The sequence below is a fragment of the Callithrix jacchus genome, chromosome 3, assembly GCF_049354715.1.
Source record: "Callithrix jacchus isolate 240 chromosome 3, calJac240_pri, whole genome shotgun sequence".
In the NCBI taxonomy this organism is placed as follows: Eukaryota; Metazoa; Chordata; class Mammalia; order Primates; family Cebidae; genus Callithrix; species Callithrix jacchus.
In genome coordinates, this window is record NC_133504.1 from 79615624 (window position 1) to 79636495 (window position 20872).

At 35.6% G+C, this 20872-nt stretch overlaps 1 long non-coding RNA gene across 4 annotated transcripts in view; it reads left to right on the plus strand.

The window, feature by feature from the left end:
• Positions 1-20872, plus strand: part of LOC108590926 (uncharacterized) — an 80969-nt gene that overhangs the window by 7779 nt on the left and 52318 nt on the right. For all 4 annotated transcript variants that reach the window (XR_008480114.2, XR_004740712.3, XR_004740711.3 and 1 more), the window contains exons 3-4: positions 3842-3894; positions 4929-5010. This is a non-coding gene — a long non-coding RNA (uncharacterized LOC108590926). The remainder of the gene's footprint in view (positions 1-3841; positions 3895-4928; positions 5011-20872) is intronic.

The window sequence follows — 20872 nt, forward strand, 5'->3', positions numbered from 1 at the left end:
ATTAAAGAAAGCCAAATCAAGAATGAACTGTCATTCACAATTGCCACAAAGAGAATAAAATACCTAGGAATACAACTAACAAGGAATGTAAAGGACCTCTTCAAGGAGAACTATAAACCACTACTCAATGAAGTAAGAAAGGACAAAAACAGATGGAGAAACATTCCATGCTCATGGTTAGGAAGAATCAATATCATGAAAATGGCCATACTGCCCAAAGTAATTTACAGATTCAACGCTATCCCCATAAAGCTACCAATGACTTTCTTCACAGTACTGGAAAAAAACACCTTAAACTTCGTATGGAACCAATAGAGAGCCCGCATAGCCAAGTCTTTTTGCTTAGAATTCTAAGCAAAAAGAACAAAGCTGGAGGCATCAAACTACTGGACTTCAAACTATACTACAAGGCTACAGTAATCCAAACAGCATGGTACTGGTACTAAAACAGAGATATAGACCAATGGAACAGAATGGAGGCCTCAGAGGCAGCACCACACATCTACAACCATCTGATCTTTGACAAACCTGACAATAACAAGCAATAGAGAAAGGATTCCCTGTTTAATAAATAGTGTTGAGAAAACTGGCTAGCCATGTGCAGAAAGCAGAAACTGGACCCCTTCCTGACACCTTACACTAAAATTAACTCCAGATGGATTAAAGACTTAAATGTAAGACCCAACACCATTAATACCCTAGAAGGGAATCTAGGCAACACCATTCAGGACATAGGCATAGGCAAGGACTTCATGACCAAAACACCAAAAGCATTGGCAACAAAAGCCAAAATAGACAAATGGGACCTAATCAAACTCCACAGTGTCTGCACAGTAAAAGAAACAGTCACTAGAGTGAATCAGCAACCAACAGAATGAAAAATTTTTTTGCAGTTTACCCATCTGACAAAGGGCTGATATCCAGAATCTACAACAAACTGAAACAGATTTACAAGAAAAACAAACAAACAAGCCCATTCAAAAGTGGGCGAAGGATATGAACAGACACTTTACAAAAGAAGACATACATGAGGCCAAAAAACATATGAAAAAAATACAAAACTTTCACAACTTAAAAATAAGACAAATCCAATAAAATGAGCAAAGGATTTGAAAATACACTTTCTAAAGGAAAATATACTTTATAAATGATGAAAATGGTCAAATTATTAATCATCATGGAAATTCAAAATAAGTCACAATTAGATACATACATAATATAGTGGCAAAAATTAAAAAGTGATTAAAGTCAAAGGTAGCGAAAATGTAGAAATTTAAAAATCTACTACATTATGAATGATGATATAAATGGTCCAACCAAATGAAACAGTTTAACAGTTTCTAATAAAAGTAAACATATACCTACCATATAACCCATATGTGACAAATCTGTAGACACTATTCTACTCAAAGACATTTACCCCTAAAAAAAAATATGTCTACACAACTATTTGTTTACAAATGTTCACAGCAGCTTTTTTTTTAAACAATAGTCAAAAGTGGGAACAACCCAAATGTTCCTCAGCTGGTAAATAGCTAAAACTATTGTGATGTATTGCGATATATCCATACAATGAAATACCTCTCAGCAATAAAATGGAATAAACTACTCATACATAGGCCATCTATGATAATGGATCTTAAAATCATGTAAAATTGAAGTTGAAGACATCAAATAAAAATAAATTATGTTGTATAAACTTTATGTAAAATTTTAGAAATGAAAATTGATCTAGAGTGAAAAACTAGTTCATGGTTGTCTGGGAATAAATGGCATGAGGAATAGAAAGCCGAACTTCTTGGAGGAGATTTCTGTGTCTAGAATTTGGTGGTGATTTTAAAGGAATGTATGTCTGTTGCATTTGTCAAGGTTTAATGTTTAAGTATATAGAATTTATTATATAACATTTACTCTTTATTATATTTATTTAAAAAGAGATATATCTATGTAATAAATCAACAAAACTATGAACAATGGAAAATTACAAGAATAGTGGTGAAAAAAAATACCAAAAAAGAAAACAAGAAAATTACTTTGATCATCTATCAAAAATTATTTTTGAAAATAGAAACCATTCTGCTTTATACATAATGTAGATTTGCAAATTTACACAGAGATCTTCCATTGTCAATAATTTATAGGTATCTTTTCATTTTATATCAGCTTAGATATTAATTTTCTTTTTTCAACAAAGTAATAAGATAATTTGAAAAATTTCTAACCTCTGTTTAATGTGCCAACATGATAATGGGGTACTGCAGTTGGTTCACAGTAGATAATCATATTTTGTTGGCCTAGTCTAATCATTTTCTAGTTCGTATTGAAAGAAATAAATTTGCAGCATATATAAAACTGTGAATCTAGAAGAGAACACAGTGTATCCAGTTCATAAATTTGTGCACATATACGATAGCATTAAAGATGTAAAATACTATCGTGGATCCACCTTTTCTTAGATTATGACATATTTACAAATGGTAATTGTTTCTAAAGATGCCCTGTGAATAAATTACAGTCTGCATTTGCTCCACTGCCTAGAGGAAAAGATGCATCTAATTTATCTTGGTTTAGACTTAATTTTTTCTCTGTGAATTTCATTCTCTATGAACACCAAAGCAAATATGGAGAATTGATTTTCAACAGGATAGAATACATAGTCTGCAAACTTGGAAGTGATGTGAAGTACAAAACTGAATATTTTAGGAAAATCTTTGCGATGAAGTCACATTATCCATATGTCAGTAAATAAGATTTAGAAAAAAATCATGTAAATTCATGTAAATACTAAAGCATACTGTTGTAGTATTGAAATTGCTACAACAGGAATTCACAAATATATAATTATAGCTATAACTCTCTTCTTATCTACTGAGGCTTATGGTAGCATGCACATTTAGCCACTCCATTAAATTGCAAGTTGGATACAGATTTGCCACATATGGAATGGGAGTTTATGGGAAAAGAACATACTTGGTTTAGGAGAGAATATCTGTATGACTTCTACAAAGCAGTGATTCACAGAATTTTACAAAGGAACTCAGATGTTTGCTTTTTCAAAATTTCTACTATTCTCTCACTCCTTGCATTTCTAGAATGTTTTCTACATGACAAATATATTAATGCATCATCTGAATTAACACTCCATGTTGGAGAGTTTATGCAGCTAATATTTATTGAGTGTCTTCCATGTACAGACAATAAAAGATTTTTACATTCATTAACACTGATAGAGCTCTCACAGAAAATTACTTTACAACATAATAACTCATTTATTCTTCAAAAAGCCCTGTGGAATAGGTAGCATTAAAATCATTTCTCACATGATGAAATAGCTTGTAATTGGGCCGGTGGGGATTTAAGGTGAGGCGATCTGTTTTCAGTGACTTTGCTTTTTCACTTTACTTCCTCATGATAGGCTATGTGTTTATACATGTTTCTTTGTTTTTTATTTTTATTTTATCTAAGTTGAAAAACAAAAATTGTATAGATTTATGGTGTACAATGAAATGTTTCATCCTATGTATATATTATGGAATGACTAAATCAAACTAATTAACATATTTATCACCTCAGGTACTTTTTTTTTTTTTTGCCTGTGTTGAGAACATTTAAAATCTATTCTTAGCAATCAATTATGTAATGTGTCATTATTAACTATAGGCATCCTGCTGTATAGCAGACCCCAAAAACTTATTTCTCCTAAATGAAAATTCGCATCATTTGAATGACATCTCCCCATTCTGAGCCCCCACCAGCCCTTGATAACCACCATTCAATTATCTGCATTCCATTTTACATATTGTATATCATTAAATACTGACACTAATATTACATTTCCCAGAGACTACTGTGATACAATGACTAGAACACAGACAGAATATCAGCATTTGAGAGGTGAGTCTCCCCCTTATTGTGTGATATTATGCAAATTAATTCTAGTCTTAATCTCTTCCAGCTTATTTTCCTTATATATAACATGAGGAAAATAAATGCCTTGTCTTCCTTTGGGGGAAGTAAGAAAAGTTAAAGGAAATTGATTATTAAAATGCATTTGAAGTATCAGTTATATCTTACACATATCAGTTGTGCTAAATACATGCTTCTGTTAATGCGGGACAAAGTTCTTAAAATTGTAGGAATCTTATCTCAGAGATAATAGATTTTAAACTTGTTGCCAATGGAAAAATAAAGTTTTCTTTAAAATGAACTGTTGATATTAAGCTAGGCACAGTTTTACACCACTCACAGATAATTGTTTGAGTGGGAGGTAAGTGTCATTTTGGGAAGGGTGTGTGCAAATTCTAGATTTCATTTTGGAATTAATTGCTTAATTTGCCAGAGGACTATTCGACTCCAGCAATGTGAATTGGAGAAATCTAAATTATCCCAAATAGTCTTAGCATCAACGATAAGTAGAACAACTTCTTCTTATTTGGTTTTCCTCCTCCCTAATAGAAACAATAATATTGCCTTCCAAGCAGTGAACCATGAAGAACAGTAAAACACCTTAATTTGATAGCTCTGTCCCTTGTGTACGCTTTCATGTAAAATGCTTGAATGAGATAGAGTCAAGGGATTAATAGAGGAGGTAGATTCCATTTCTTTTAAGGATAGTGATAAAAATCTCAACATGTTAAATGTCTTATCTATAAAAACTGTGCTTAGTGATCAACCATTTTGCTTTTTCCTTCTCCTGAAATAAAAGATACATTCTCTTTTATATTTTATGTTTGCAGCTCTAACAGGAAAATGTTCATTACATCATCATATATCTGAATTGAAAAACACGTCTCCAAATTCTACATTTAATTTTTTGGTTAAGTTTTAAAAGAATCATGATGCAATGCATAGAATGCCTTTAACCAAACTGAATTTTCTGTGACGTTTTAATAGTTAAAAGTAACTCTTCATTTTTTATGCTATTAAAGGTGGGGTTCCAATGTTAAGAAGAGGGCATCTGAAATGGAGGCTAAGTTGTGATTTGGCTGCAAACAATAAGAAAAATCTGAGGTGAGTTAACTAAGGTTTCTTCCCTTGAAAAAAGTAGTAATTTACAAAAATTGATACATTGTTATTAAAACACAATAAAAATGGTACACAGTTAAAATGTTTGAAGTCATATATTAACTTAAAATAGCTACTATCTTTGCTATCAATGGAATATCTGTTACATATTTACTGAAATAATCAGAAGAAAAAAACTGAAAAAATACAGTCAAGATAGTAAAAATAATTTGAAATATGACAGTATGTTTAATAGAATAATTAAAGAGATTAATCCTTTTTTTAAAAAAAATATGATGCTCTTATCAAAAGTAAAATAAAATTCACTTTTATCTATATGGTATGCAGAATGATAGCCTTCCTTCCCAAAATACCATGCCTCTATTATCAGAATTTGAGATTATGTTACCTTAGGTGGCAAAGGGCATTTTGCAGATGTGAATAAATTAAGCATTTTGAGATGGGGAGGTTATGCTGGATTATTTCAATAGTTCCAAAGTCATTACAAGATTCCTTACAAGGGGAGGAGGAAGACAGGAGAGTGAGAAGAAGTATGGTAGCAGAGGCTGGAGTGATGCAACTGCTGACTTCAAAAAACACAGGAGCCTAGGTGATAAGAAAGCTAGAAAAGTCAAGGGACAGCTTTTCCCCTGGAGCCTACAGAAGGAACCAACCTTACCAACACTTTCATCGTAGTCCTGTAAGACTCATTTTGATATTCTGAACTCCAGAGCTACAAGAAAATAAATTTGTATTGTGTTAAACCGCTAAGTTTGTGGTAATTTGTTATAGCAGCAATTTAACAAAACACCTAGTATAATGCAAGAGGAGAGTGTAAGTTTATTCCTAGGCTATAAATTCATTGAATACTAAAATGATCTCAACATTAATTCTTCTATGAATCATAAAGATACTAATTTTCAACACTTATTGAAAGCAGATGACTTTAGGGGTTCAGTGATGAGTCTTAGCTCTCTTAGAATTATATAAACTGTTCCATTAAAATTCTTTGTTATTGGAAAAATGTGCCAATATAGCTAGCTTATAAGCAGCTAGTGTGCACCACTCTCATAGAGAGGAAACAGATCTTCCAGTGGATTGTTCAGGAGGCCATGTTGGGATTCATGAAGGGAGCAACAGAAACCCATGGAGTGCAGAAAGGAGCAAGGTGGGACAGCTGCCCAACCAGGATTGGCGCAGAACTAGAGAAGACTCCCTACTGTGGGGAAGGGGTGAGTGAGAGCTCATGGGAATCCACACTTCTGCCACAGATCTTTGCAATCCTGGACACAGGAGATCCTCCTTCATGCCCTTGACCTCTAGATGGACACAGACATCTGCCTGGAGCTTGGGCAAACCCACTGCTTAAGCTGAGGTGGGGCCCCATGGTTCTTGGATCCCTGGGCACCTGAGCAGCTGCTATGGTAACCCTGCCAACAAGAGAGGTCAGGCTCTCTCACAGGCCCCTAGGATAGAGGCTGCATTTGTGGCGTGAGAAGTAGATGGACTAAATGCCTCACCTCTGCTGCACACCAGGAAAGGCCCACTGGCCTGAGACCCCACTGCAGCTACTCTACCTCTGCCTAAGTACTCTTGCTGGTGGCAGCTCTGCATTTCTCTTGGATGGTGCTCTACATCCAAGTGGCCCCTGCCACCTGGCCTCTGCTGCTACTGCCCTCAGGCTGGGAAGAGAGCAAAGAGCCCTTGAACTGTCACAGGTCTCCAGCATACTGCAGTTGCCATACAGAAAGGTGGCCAGACTGTTTTCCACATGAATCCTGAGTCCCTGCCCCTGCTTCTCTTCATGAGGCAAGGCCTTCCGGCTTGGGCCCCAGTGCAGCTGGGTGGAGCTCCCAGAGACAACTAACAAACACTCTGTCACTGCCACAGCTGCACTACAGGCTCTGTATCCTCTAAGTCTAGGGAAGGAACAAAGAGCTGATTGTTTTGCTTGCACCTCCAGCACACTGCAGCTACCCTAAGGAGAGGAGACCAGACTGTGTTTTTGTGAGCCCCTGTGCCCTCACTCTTCACCAAGCAGAGCTCTGGCTTGGGCCCATAGAGCAGTCTCTGGACCCTTGGTTGATTAATTCAATTAGCCATGATTCCCATGTTCCTCTAGGCTGGAGACCCCAGAAGAAACTGACAAATATTCTGACATTGCCTCCTCAGTGGTCCCTACTCCTGCTGCCCCCAAGCTGGGGAGGCAACAAAAAGTTTGAGCTCCCCCCAAGGCTGTGGTGGTAGCTTGCAATTGCCAAGCTGAGGTTCGTGAACAGCAATTGAGCAGAAAATGAGCCAGCACTGTAAGAGCACTGGAAAAGTTGAGTCTCAGGCTTGTGTGGTCTGCTACGGGAGTGGAGCATGCCTTCCTCTCAGGGCTGGCCCTGAAAGTGCCTCTGCCTGAGGAAGCACCATGGCCCAAACACTTGACAAAATAAATGAATGTATAGTGCAAGTGATTGGAGGGGCTCCCTCAATGCCCAGGAGCTGACTTGGTAAGGGGATCTCCTCTCTTTCCACTGCACTGCAGAGCATGAATGCAAATGCTAGGAAATACAAAAAAGTCACGTGGCTTAATAAAAGGTGATCGACTGTCCATGACTCTTAAGCATCATCTACTGTATTGTAGCACAAACTACTACAACCAAAATACATTGCTAATATCTCTCACTATGAAGCAAATGGCAAGAATCAGCCAACAAGACCCTGCACAGTTCCTGGGCCATCTGAAAACACGCAGAAATGAAGCCAATTTTCTATTCTCAGCTTACATCTTACTTAAAGGAACACGAACCCTCCTATATGAGAAAAAATCAACCCAAGAACTCTGACAATTCAAAAAGCCAAAGTGGCCCAGGTGCAGTGGCTCACGCCTGTAATCCCAACGCTTAGGGAGACCAAGGCGGATGGATCATGAGGTCAGGAGATCGAGACCATGCTGGACAACATGGTGAAACCCTGTCTCTACTAAAAATACAAAAAAAAAAAATAGCTCGGCGTGGTGGCGCCCGCCTTTAGTCCCAGCTACTCAGGAGGCTGAGGCAGGAGAATTGCTTGAATGAAGGAGGTGGAGATTGCAGCGAGCAAAGATAGTGCCACTGCACTACAGCCTGGGTGACAGTGTGAGACTCCATCTCAAAAAAAAAAAAAAACAGCAAATGAGCCCACTAGCTCCCCAGAAATGGCTCTTAACCGGTCACAACGACTGAAATGACAGACGTAGAATTCAGGATCTGAATGATGAGGAAGCTCATTGAGATTCAGGAGGAAGGTGAAAACCAATCCAAGGAATCCAGTAAAATAATCCAAGAGTTGAAAGACAAAATAGTCATTTTTAGAAAGAATCAAAGTGAACGTCTAGGGCTGAAAAGTTCACTACAAGAATTTAATGATGCAATGGAAAATATTAACAGCAGAAAAGGCTACGCTGGGGAAAGGATCTCAGAACTTGAACACTAGATGTTTGAATCAAGTAAGTCAGAATTTTTTTTTTTTTAAAAAGAGAATTAAGAAAAATGAACAAACCTTTGAGAAATGTGGGACTATGTAAACAGATAAAATGTATGATTCATTGGCATTCTTGGGAGAGAATAGAGAATAAATAACTCAGGAAATATATTTATGGATATAGTTCAGAAAAATTTCCCTAAATATGGTAAATATGTTGACATGCAAATTTGAGAAATACAGAGAACCCTGGCTAGATACTAAGCAAGATGACCATGCTCAAGCACACAGTCATCAGATTCACAAAGCTCAACATAAAAAAGTAATTTTTAAAAAATTTCCATCTATTAAGTTCAGGCGTACACATGTAAAGGATGTGCAGGTTTATTACACAGGTAAACGTGTGCCATGGTGGTTTGCTGGACAGGTCACCCCATCACCTAGATATTAAGCCAAGTATCCATTAACTATTCTTCCTGATTCTTTCCCTAATCCCACCCCTGCCCTCTGAAAATCCCTAGTGTGTGTGTTTTTCCCCTCATGTGTCTATGCATTTTCATCATTTAGCTCCCATTTATCAGGGAGAACATGTGATATTCGGTTTTCTGTTTCTGTTTTAGTGTGCTAAGCATAATGGCCTCCAGCTCCGTTCATGTCCTTGCAAAGGACCATCTCATTTCCTTTTATGGCTACATAGTATTCTGCGAGGAATAAAAATAAAATTTAAAGGCAACTGGAGAGAAAGGTCAAGTCATGTATAGAGGGAATCCCATCATGTTAGCAGCAGACCTCTCAGCAGAAATATTACAAACCAGAGAGATTGAGAGCCTATTTTTAGCTTTCTTAAAGAAAAAAAATTCCAGCCAAGAATTTTGTATCTCACCAAACAAAACTTAGTAAGTGAAGGAGAAATAAAGTTATTCTCAGACAAGGAAACACAGAATTTCTTTTAAGATGAGCCTTACAAAAGATAGGTCCTTAGGAACTAACTACTAAACATGGAATTGAAAGAATAATACCTGCTATGACAGAAACACACCTAAGCGCATATTCCATAGGCACTATAAAGCAATTACACAATCAAGTCTACATAACAACACGAGGAAAGGATTAAAATCCCACATTTCAATACTAACCCTGAATGACATGGGTTAAATGTCCCAGTTTAAAGGCATGGTATGCCAAGTTGGATAAAAAGACTAGACCCAACCATACGCTGTCTTCAAGAGACTTTCTCACATGTAACAACATCCACAGACAGGTTAACAGTAAAGGGAAGGAGAAAGGTATACCATAAAAATAGAAAACAAAAGAGCAGGAGTAGCTATTCTTATATCAGGTAAAACAGATTTTAAGCCAATACAAACTAAGAAGAGCAAAGAAGGCCATTACATAATTATAAAGGGCACAATTCAACAAAAAGATTTAAAATACATGTACCCAACATTAGCATACCCACAATCATAAAACAAGTTCTTCTTGACCTATGAAGCGATTTAGACAACAAGATAATAATAGTGGGAGACTTCAACACCTGCTGACAGTATTAGATGGATCATCAGTGCAGAAGACTAAAAAGAAACTCCGACTTAAACACTACACTTGACCAATTGGATCTAATAGATACCTACAGAACACTCCACCCAACAATCACAGAATATACATTTTTCTCATCTGTGCATGGAACATATTCTAAGATCAACCACATGTTCAGTTATAATGCAAGACTAAATGAATTTTTAAAAAATGAAATTATACCAAGAGCACCTTTGGACCACAATGTATTAAAAATAAAAATCAATATGAAGACCATCTCTCAAAATGACACAAATACATGTTAATTAAAAAAAACCCCTGCTCCTGATAACTCCTGGGTGAATATTGAAATTAAGGCAGAAATTTAAAAAAAAAACTTTAAAATTAAAGTTTTTAAAATTAGAATTAAACTCAGATGAAGCTGAATGTCATAATCCTACATGACCTAATTCAGGAACATAAAACCAAATACCACATATTCTTACAAGCAGGAGCTAAACCTTGAGCACAGATGGATATAAACATAGGAACAATAGATACTGTGAATTACTAGAGTTGGGAGAGAAGGAGGAAGGTAAGGGTTGAAAAACTATCTATTGGGTATTTTGCTCCCTATCTGGGTTCGATGTATTCATATAACACATCTGTACATGTAACCTGTTTATTTAAAATAGAAGAAAAAATGCTTTATTACTAAATTAGATGTTAAGTTTGTATAAAACAAACCCAATTCAACTTCTACAGTAATGGAGATGTTAATAGTGCTTCATATGATCTAAACAACTGTGTTAACAGTTTTTTGGTAGGGAATATGTAGTCGTAATAAAGTCAAGAATTCTGTACATATAAGTTGTTTGTTCTTTAAAAAATATTTTTCCATTAAACTGGTCAAAAGCCAGAACATCTGGGCATCATACAGTGAGTTTTTGTTGGAAATTCTGAATTAGCAATGTGTAACTCAGTGAGATTTTACCATAATTGCCAATATTTTACTCATGTTATGTAGACTCACAGCTCTTAAATATTTTAAGTCTATTACTATATTCTAGTAGTGGCATGAAGCTTATGAGATATTTAATAAACATCTTGAAATCCATTTATACTAGCACATTTCAATGAAACTATTTCCAGTATAGTAGAACTTGATAGAATTGATTACATTGCTGGATGTAAATATCATTTCAGGTTGAAGTTAAACTTTGTATAAAGGATGAAAAACAAGTCTCTTGTCAAACTTTGCTCTTAAGGGTCATATTTTAAGATATAGTGTGTGTAATTTATTTTACAGGAAAATGAAAGCATATTATAGAACTACAATTGATATATGTTTGTGCACACAGTTAAAAAATTCATGACTATAAAGCCTCTTGGATTATTGGAATATGCATCTGAATCATTTTCTTATTAATACATTTTGACATATACAATTTCATATTAACTTGACATCTTGTTTATTGATTTATCTTTAAAGTTTTTGTGAGGTAAGAAACATACAAAACTTTATAATCCTTTAGTGCTATGGGTCTGAAAGTTTGTGTCCCTCTGCAAATTTATGTGTTAACACTTAATCCCCAAAACGATCATATTAAGAGTGACACCTTTGGGAAATGTTTAGCTTGTGAAGGTAGAGCTCCAGAGTGATGCCTTGCCCCTTCTGCCTTGTGAAGACACAGCAAGAAGGCACCATTTATGGAGCAGAACATACCTTCTTACCAGACACCAAATCTGCTGGCATCTTAATCTTGGACTTTACAGCCTCCAGAGCTGTGAGAAATAAATGTTTGTTGTTTAAAAATTACCCAGTCTAAGACATTTTGTTATAGTGGTCCAAATGGACTAAGATATTGAGTGACCATATTTGTATTTTTAAATAAAATAATTGCCTTAAATATAACTATATTTAGGTTTTTTTTAGAAGAAAATGTAGTTATATAGTTTTTAGAAACAAAATTGCTTTTCAGGCCAATTATCCTCAAATCAAGTTTGTTGTTTATTTTGTTTACCTGCCATATTTGGATCTAAGACACTGAGTAGATGGATGGCACCTAACATGTAAAGACGTATTATTTTCGTTTCTTTACCAAATAGAACCCAGAAATTTTTGGTATATCCTTTAATTTATTAAGTTGTCAGATTAAAGCCTATTTATATCATAAGTTATTTATCTTTCTGATGCACAGTTGAACTCATGGAGATAGAGAGTAGAATTATGGTTATCAGAGTCTGGGAAGCGTATGGGGGTGGGGTAAGAGGGGATGATTAATTTGTATGAATATATAGTTACAATGAATAAGGCACAATATTTGATAGCAAACAGGGTGACTATAGTCAACAATAATTTATTAGATGTTTTTAAATAACAAAAAGAGTGGAATTGGAATATTCTTAACAGAAAGAAATGACAAAATGCTTGTGATAATGAATATCCCCAATTATCCAAATGTGATTATTACACATGGTATTTCTTCATTAAAAAATCACATGTATCCCCATATAAATTCACCTACTCTGTGCCCATAATAATGAAAATAAAAAATACAGCAGCATAGAATGTCATGGGTATGCACCTTGGAAAGAAAGTGACCATTTACTGTTATAACTATGAATACAAATAACTCCCCAATTTCAGCTTTATTAGACATGTGGGAGCCAACTTAAAAACCTTAGGAAAGGTGCCTGATGCTGAATCTGTGTGTTAGATACTAACATAGGGCTTCCCAGCTTGTATGGCAGATCCACAATGCAGGAGAAGTATTAATTGTTATGTAACATATTTTTCAATAAATACTTTTTTTCATGGTTTTGTCATTTTCTGTGTATAATTTCTAGGGGGCACTACACAAAAGCTACTCTTTGACAAGGTAAAAATTAAGGCTGACAGGAGCAATTTGAAATTATTAATATTTTTACTGTTTTAGCAGCATTGAGTCAGAAAGTAACTAGATGACATGGTCTGGCTCTTTGTCCCAACCAAACCTCATCTCGAATTGTAATCCCACTTATCAAAAAAAGACCTGCTGGGAAGTGATTGAATCATGGGGTCAATTTCCCCCATGCTGTTTTCATGATATTGAGGAAATTCTCATGAGATCTGATGGTTTATAAGCAGCAGTTTCCCCTGCACTGGCCCCTCCCTCCTGCCACCTAGTGCAGAAGGTACTTGCTTTTCCCTCACCTTCTGCAATGATTGCAGGTTTCTTGAGTCCTTCTAGCCATGGGAAATTATGAGGAAATTAAACCTCCTTTCTTTATAAATTACTCAGTCTTGATTAATATCTTTATAAAGTATGAAAACTGATTAATACACTAGACTACATAAGAACTTCTGCTAGTCATGGTAGATATATTTATAAAATAACCTTCAAAGTTTCTTATACATTTTAAAAAATATTTCTTCAACAAATATTTATAAAACAGGGACGGTTTGAGGAGATGATAGTGCCATCTTCTCAATAAATATAAGTAAGAAACCTGACCTTTAGAGGATTATCCTCTAAGAAGAGAAATACACAATAAACACATAAGTCCAATATTATGTTAGAATGTGATAGGTGCTGCAGAAGGAAATGTTGGCCGATACCTGGTTTATAACAGTGCGTGGCTTTGATTGCCCAAGCCAATATTGTTAGGCTTTTTATGAGCTGATACCTGAGAAGGAGAGGTACAACAATCACTTTTGTATGTTTATTTATAAATATAATTATATATGTATGAATTTAATAAAAGAGAAAACTTATTTTCATTTGTTTTTTTGAAATAATTCATTTCATTAAGTAGTGCACTTTGTCTTTTCATTCATAAAAGGAGGATGATTTATTTTATTTTTATTTTTCCTTTTTTTTAATTGAACTTTAGGTTCTGATGTACATGTGCAGATCATGCAGTATTGTTGCATAGATAAATACATAGCAAGGTGGTTTGCTGCCTCCATCCCCCATCACCTATATCTTGCATTTATCCCCATGTTATCCCTCCCCAACCTCCCCCCACCTGCTGTCCCTCCTCTAGCCCTCCCCAACAGACCCCAGTGTATGATGCTTCACTCCCTGTGTTCATGTGTTCTCATTGTTCAACACCCGCCTATGAGTGAGAACATGTGGTGTTTCATTTTCTGTTCTTGTGTCAGTTTGCTGAGAATGATGGTTTCCAGATTCATCCATGTCCCTACAAAGGAACTCATCATTTTTTCTGACTGCATAGTATTCCATAGTGTATATGTGCTACATTTTCCTTGTCCAGTCTGTCGTCTATGGGCACTTGGGTTGGTTCCAGGTCTATGCTAACATTGTAAACAGTGACACAATGAACATACATGTGCATGTGTCTTTAAAATAGAATGATTTATAATCCTTTGGGAATATACCCAGTAATGGGATTGCTGGGTCAAATGGAATTTCTATTTCTAGATCCTTGCCACACTGTCTTGCACAATGGTTGAACTAATTTACACTCCCACCAACAGTGCTAAAGTGTTCCTATATCTTTACATCCTCTCCAGCATCTGTTGTCACCAGATTTTTTTTTTTTTTTTTTTTTTGAGACGGAGTTTCGCTCTTGCTACCTGGGCTGGAGTGCAATGGCACGATCTCAGCTTACCACAACCTCCGCCTCCTGCGTTCAGGCAATTCTCCTGCCTCAGCCTCCCGAGTAGCTGGGATTACAGGCACGCACCACCGTGCCCAGCTAATTTTCATATTTTTAGTAGAGACTGGGTTTCACCATGTTGACCAGGATGGTCTCGATCTTTTGACCTTGTGATCCACCCGCCTCGACCTCCCAAAGTGCTGGGATTACAGGCATGAGCCACCGCACCCGCACCAGATTTTTTAATGATGGCCATTCTGACTGGTGTGAGGTGGTATCTCAATGTGGTTTTGATTTGCATTTTTCTAATGATCAGTGATGATGAGCATTTTTTCATGTTTATTGGCCTCATATATGTCTATATATGTCTTCTTTTGAAAAGTGTCTGTTCATATCTTTTCCCACGTTTGAATGTTTTTTTTTTTTCTTGTAAATCTGCTTTAGTTCTTTGTAGATTCTGAATACTAGCCCTTTGTCCGATGGGTAGACTACAAACATTTTTTCACTTGTTAAAGCAAAAAATGGTCTAGAAGAAAAGAGATAGCTCCCTTAAACTGTGTTTACATGTAAAATTGACTTTTTTTGGTTTAAGAAAAGCTCTGTAAGTTGGCATTTGTGCACAACTTGTAAGCACTGTAGTCATATTATATCAAAAGATAATTTATTTTGAAACTGGTAAATATTAATTTATTTATATACTACTTTACACTAATCAATTAGCATACTGTGTAGCTGTAAGAATAATTTTCAGTTACATACAGATGCATAGGTGCCACTGTCCCTGAATGAATAATACTTGCAAGCTGGAGTTCATCATTAGCCATTCATTCCTACATGGGCTGTTGCATTACTCAGTGCTATTTTGCTCTGTTCACTTGTCTCTATTATTGATGAAGCGCTTCCTGATGCAGGGTTTAGAAAGTTCGCTGCTAGTTTAGTTCAGCGTATTTTACATATTAAGTGGCAGTTTCCCTTTCCCTTGCCCCTCTCTCCTGCCACCTAGTGAAGAAGGTACTTGATTTTCCCTCACTTGCCTCAATACTGATCAGAAAACAGAAAGTGTTTTTCTTTCATTACAACCTACAGCAAAAATAAAAACAAAACCCCCAAAATTCCAAAACTCCAAAACTCAAAATCAACACCAAAACAAACAGAAAATGGATAAAATGTCAGATAAAATTTTCAATTTTCTCAATTTCTTTAGTGACCTTTTTTTCTGTCATGATTTTGATGTCCCTTGGTTTTAATATGCCAGAAGCAAGTCACATTAAAGTATGATTTTGTCTTGTGGATTTAAGCCTTTGAAATAATTACTTTCTTATTCTTCTATTTCTTCTACTTTCTTATTCTTTGCCTTTCTACCATTTCAGAAATTAGATTTAAAATTAATTAACTTCTTTTCTAGGGCTGACAAACGAGGAATTTTAATAAGTACTATACATTCAGTTCTTATAATATCAAGACAAAAAGAAAAAGGATTACGTGAGTGACCAATTGTAAGATACATTTCCAACTTGAAGATAAAATATTTTTATAATTAAAAAAGTTATAGATAGCAATTTGGCTGCATCAGTACTTTTTTTCTAATACTTAGAAAAAATAAATGGAAATATGCTTCTTTTCTGTTGAAGAAATTACTTTTGTTCAGGAAGGAAACTTAGGTGGCAGCTTCCTAAGTAGGGCTGAATTATACAGAACTGAAATAATTGATTCAGTGTTTTTATTGTACAAGGCCACCCATGAGACATGTACATGCACTGCTAAATGAACTTCTGGCTGCAGGGATTTCAAAATCTTTAGGACCAAGCCGATTTTGTTGTTGTTGTTGCCGTGATCACATAGATCTCCTTAATACCAAGAAGGGAGTATTTGGCTTCATAATTGATTTTTAAATTGTTAATTCGTGTGTTGTTTTTCTCTGCAGACCTGTCATATTTATCATTTGGATAAGCCTCTTATATTGATGAGTCTCTGTTTTTTGGGGGGAACTGAATTGATTTAGAAAAATGCTAACCAGCATGTTGCTGGCTAAAAGTATGCTTTGGCTATTTAAAAAACTTTCATTGAGCTCCCACCTCTTGAGGCACAGTTTGGTACTGTGGGACAGATACAACATAATTTTAAATTATAGTCTTTGTTTTTTTAATGACCATATTAACATGCGTCCTTGAATAATATACAAAAACTCATAAAACAACAAATCTAGAATTTTCAGCAATTTATAATAAGATGAAAATCTGAGAGTAAAACTGGTCTGTGTATTAGGTGATGAGTACTTTAGGATCCAGAGGTTGAGTATTATGCTACTCTGAAGGAAGCGTTTGAAAGTGAGGAAAAGGGAGTAGTGTTGGAGCTGACCATAATGCCAAAATACCAATGATGCAGTAATATTTCCATAAGCATTAGTTCTTTGTTAAATATTAAAATGGTATTTTAAAAGTTTATACTAAACAGATAAAGATCATCTATATAATCTTATACCTTATGAAATTTATAAGAACTAAAAACCAATTTATAATCTATTTTTTTCTGTTAATCATCCAGGATGTTTATGGAAAGAATGTAAATACTGGTTAATAACTATATCCTAGAAAATTAATTTCACGACTAACAAGGGAACTTTTTAAAGATTGTTTATAAATACGTATTTCTTTTTAAATATTTGGACTTTGAAAGGAGAAATGCTCAATGGAAACTATATTAGAAAATAATACACAAATTAGAAAAAATCAACCAAAGAATATTCTGAAGAAATTCTGGAGAAACACATTTTACAATGTCCTATTATCAATTAATTAATTGCAATATCACTGCTTAACTATTTGATGTCAAGAGTTCATTTCATTTCATTTAGTAATACTACAAAGACTCATTTTAGTGCATACCAGTGTTTCCATCAGGACAGGACATAAAACCCTTCCCTGACATGTTACACATTTTTGTAAATTAAAAACACACACACACACAAACTGGCACATCTAAATGAAAATCATTTTCAGGGAATATAAATGTGGGTTCATTGACCAAGCCTTGAAACAACATCTACCCCTGCTAAGACTACCATTACTCTTACTGCTTAAGAAATAATTAGTCTCTCTTGGACAGTGTATTAGAAACCTGAGACTTTTAGGTCACTGTATTTCTACCAGATATGCCATTGTCACTGTGTGTTCATAAGGAAGGTCTATTTTATTTCTGTATGATAGTAATACAGAAATAGTAATACAATAATTTAAACAGTAATTCAAACTTTATGTTCCCAATCATGCAAAAGCTGAGGTAGAGAATGTAACTCTTTAATACACAATAGCCCCATGCTTATAAAGGAGAGTATCATATTTTACCCTTTTTTCTTTACTGCAAATCAAATGTAGTTCTTAAGATCTTCCTTCCATGAAGGATTATTTATGGCTGTTTTGTTTTCTCCCCTCCCTCTGTAGAGACACTGTGGAACTCTCTCTTCCTCCTTGTTTTACTTTCTCTTAAACCCCATACTCAGCTTCTCTTCTGCAATGAATTCCTTAGTTTTTCTGAGGACATTCAGAAGAAGACTGTGAAGCAGCAAACTCCGAGTATGTGCTTGAGACCAGGAATGTAAAATGAACACTTTAACAAGTGCATTTGCTATAAACCAAGCTCCTAGTTTCAACTTCAACAATCTCCAAGAGCTTCAGTAATGAAGGAATAGCTTGACATTTTCTTCGTGGGTATTTAGTGATTTCCAGAGCTGGAAAGTACAGGCTGTAGTGCTCTGCCTGCGAAACAACATCTCAGATAAAGAAACTAAAGATCAAGTAGAGTCAAGCAGAAATGAGATTCTTTTGTAAAAGTTTAGAAAAATAAGCCAAGATAGGTTGAGTAGGAGTCTATGAAGATGAACTTTGTAAACAATAACATTGAAATTTATAAAAGTTCAAAGGACTCAAATAAATAACATTGAAATTTATAAAAGTTCAAAGGACTCAAATAAATTACTCAAGAGATTTCAGCATCTGATGGGAATTATAGAACATTATCTGTAATTTAGCGAATAAATTCACATAATTTGAGAATGAAACATTAAATATAAAAGGTGGAATTTAAGTTTATTTGATTATTTAATCTTCAAAGCACCTGTGTCCAGAAGGACCCTATTTTCATAACATACTGGTTACGGTGAATTGGTCAAATATTTTTAGCCTTTTGGATCCTAATTTTAATATTTATAGACTAGGAGTTTTCTTAGTTTGGGCTACTAAAGCAAAATGCTATGGACTAAGTGGCTTATGAACAACAGGAATTTATTTCTTACAGCCCTGGAGGCTGGAATTCTGAGATCAGAGTGCCAGTATGGTTGACTTCCAGCGAGAGCCCTCTTTTGGGTCTCAGACTAATTTCTCATTGTATCTCACAAAGCGAAAAAATAAAAGAGTTGTCTGGAGTATCTTTTATGAGAGTGCTAATCCCATTCATGAGGGCTACACCCTCACGATCTAATTATCTCCCTAAGGCCCCACCTCCTAATACTATCACAGTGGGGGCTAGGACATTTAAAATGTAAATTTGGGGGAGACAAAAACATTTGATATTTAGTCCATAACATTCCACTCCTGTTTCCCCAAATGTTGTTTATCTTGCAGGCAATATATGTTTATTTCATCCCAACAAACTCAGAAGTCTTAACTTTCCCTGCATGAACTCTGGAGTCTAAAGTCTAAAGTGTCGTCTAAATATCACTGAAAGCAGATGTGGATGAGATTCAGGGTATAATTTATTTTGAGGCAAACATTATCTATAGCTGTGAACCGAAACAGTTATGTGCTTTCAAAATACAATGGTGGGACCTGTATTTTGATAGATATTCCCATTCCCAAGGGAAAAACAAGAAAATAAGCAAGGGGTGATCAGTCCCAAGTAGTCTACAACTTAACAGGGAAAACTCCATTAAACGTTAAGGCTTGAGAATACTTTTTGGCTCTATCCTTTGGACTGAATGGGGCAGTGGTTCCTTCTCTGAAGCTTTCTCTGACTTGGATTGTGGCTCTGTGACGCAGCCTCACTCCCTCATGAGTTTAGTACATGTTGTAGCTCTCTGTAGGTACCCATTCATGATGCATGAGCTGGAGACATCCTAGCCCACCTGAACCAGAGAGGAACTAGTTTGGCACCCCCTCCACTGACACAAGCTTTTACACTCTGAGCCTGTGGTGTGAACAGCAGCCTGGATGATATCCGAATCATCTTGGTCAAAGAGTCACTGTTCCCTTTTCTTTCTTGAAGAAGAGAGTGTCTTTCATTGTGATGGCTGTTTAGGTCATACTAATTTCCTTTTCAAATGGTCACTTGGCCACACTGTTAGTGTGAACACACTTTCTTATTTTTTTGCAATATAAATAGGCCAAGAAGTTTTCAAATCATTAACTTTTGTTTGTGTTTTGTGTGTGTGGTGTGTGTGTTTTGCTAAATAATTCTCACTTCAAATAATTTCACTTTGCTTGCATTTTACTATAAGCATCAGGAAGAACCAAGCCAGACCTTCAACACTTTGCTTAAAAATCTCCTCAACTATGTATTGTTTCATCACTTGCAAGTTCTAGCTCCCACAAAACATGATAACACAAACACAATTTACCAAGTTCTTGGCAAATTTATAAGAAGGATCACCTGTCTTCTAGTTTCCAATAACATGTTCCTGATTTCCATCTGAGACCTCATAAGAATAGTATTTATTGCCCAAATTTCTGCCAATAGTCTGCAATAGCCTGTTCATGATTACTTAGGATTATTTTTTTTGTCACCCAGGTTGGAGTGCAATGATTTACTTCGGCTTCAACCTCCTGATGAGATCCTCCTGTTTCCGCCTCCCAAGTAGCTGTGACTATAAGCACTACCACACCTAATATTTAAAAAAATTTTTTTTTGTAGAGATGAGGTCTCCCTATGGTACCTAGCCTAGTCTCAAGCTCCTGGGCTGAAGTGATCCTCCCACTTCAGCCTCCTAAATTGCTGTAATTACAGGTATGGGCCACTGCTTCCAGCTTACTTAGGTATTCTTTAGGAAGACAGAATTTCTCATGATAGCTCTTCTTTTCCCTCTCTGAGCTCTCAGAAAATCACCTTGAATAGTTTATTCAGGGTAGTCTAGGCTTTTTCTAGCATGCTTCTCAAAACTTTTCTAGCCTCTATGCACTACCTATTTCCAAAATTGCTTCTACATTTTTATGTATTTGCAACAGCAGCACCTTCACTTCTCAGTAAGAATTTCAGTGTGTGTCATTTAAGGCTGCTATTACAAAGCACTATAGACTGGGTGCTTATA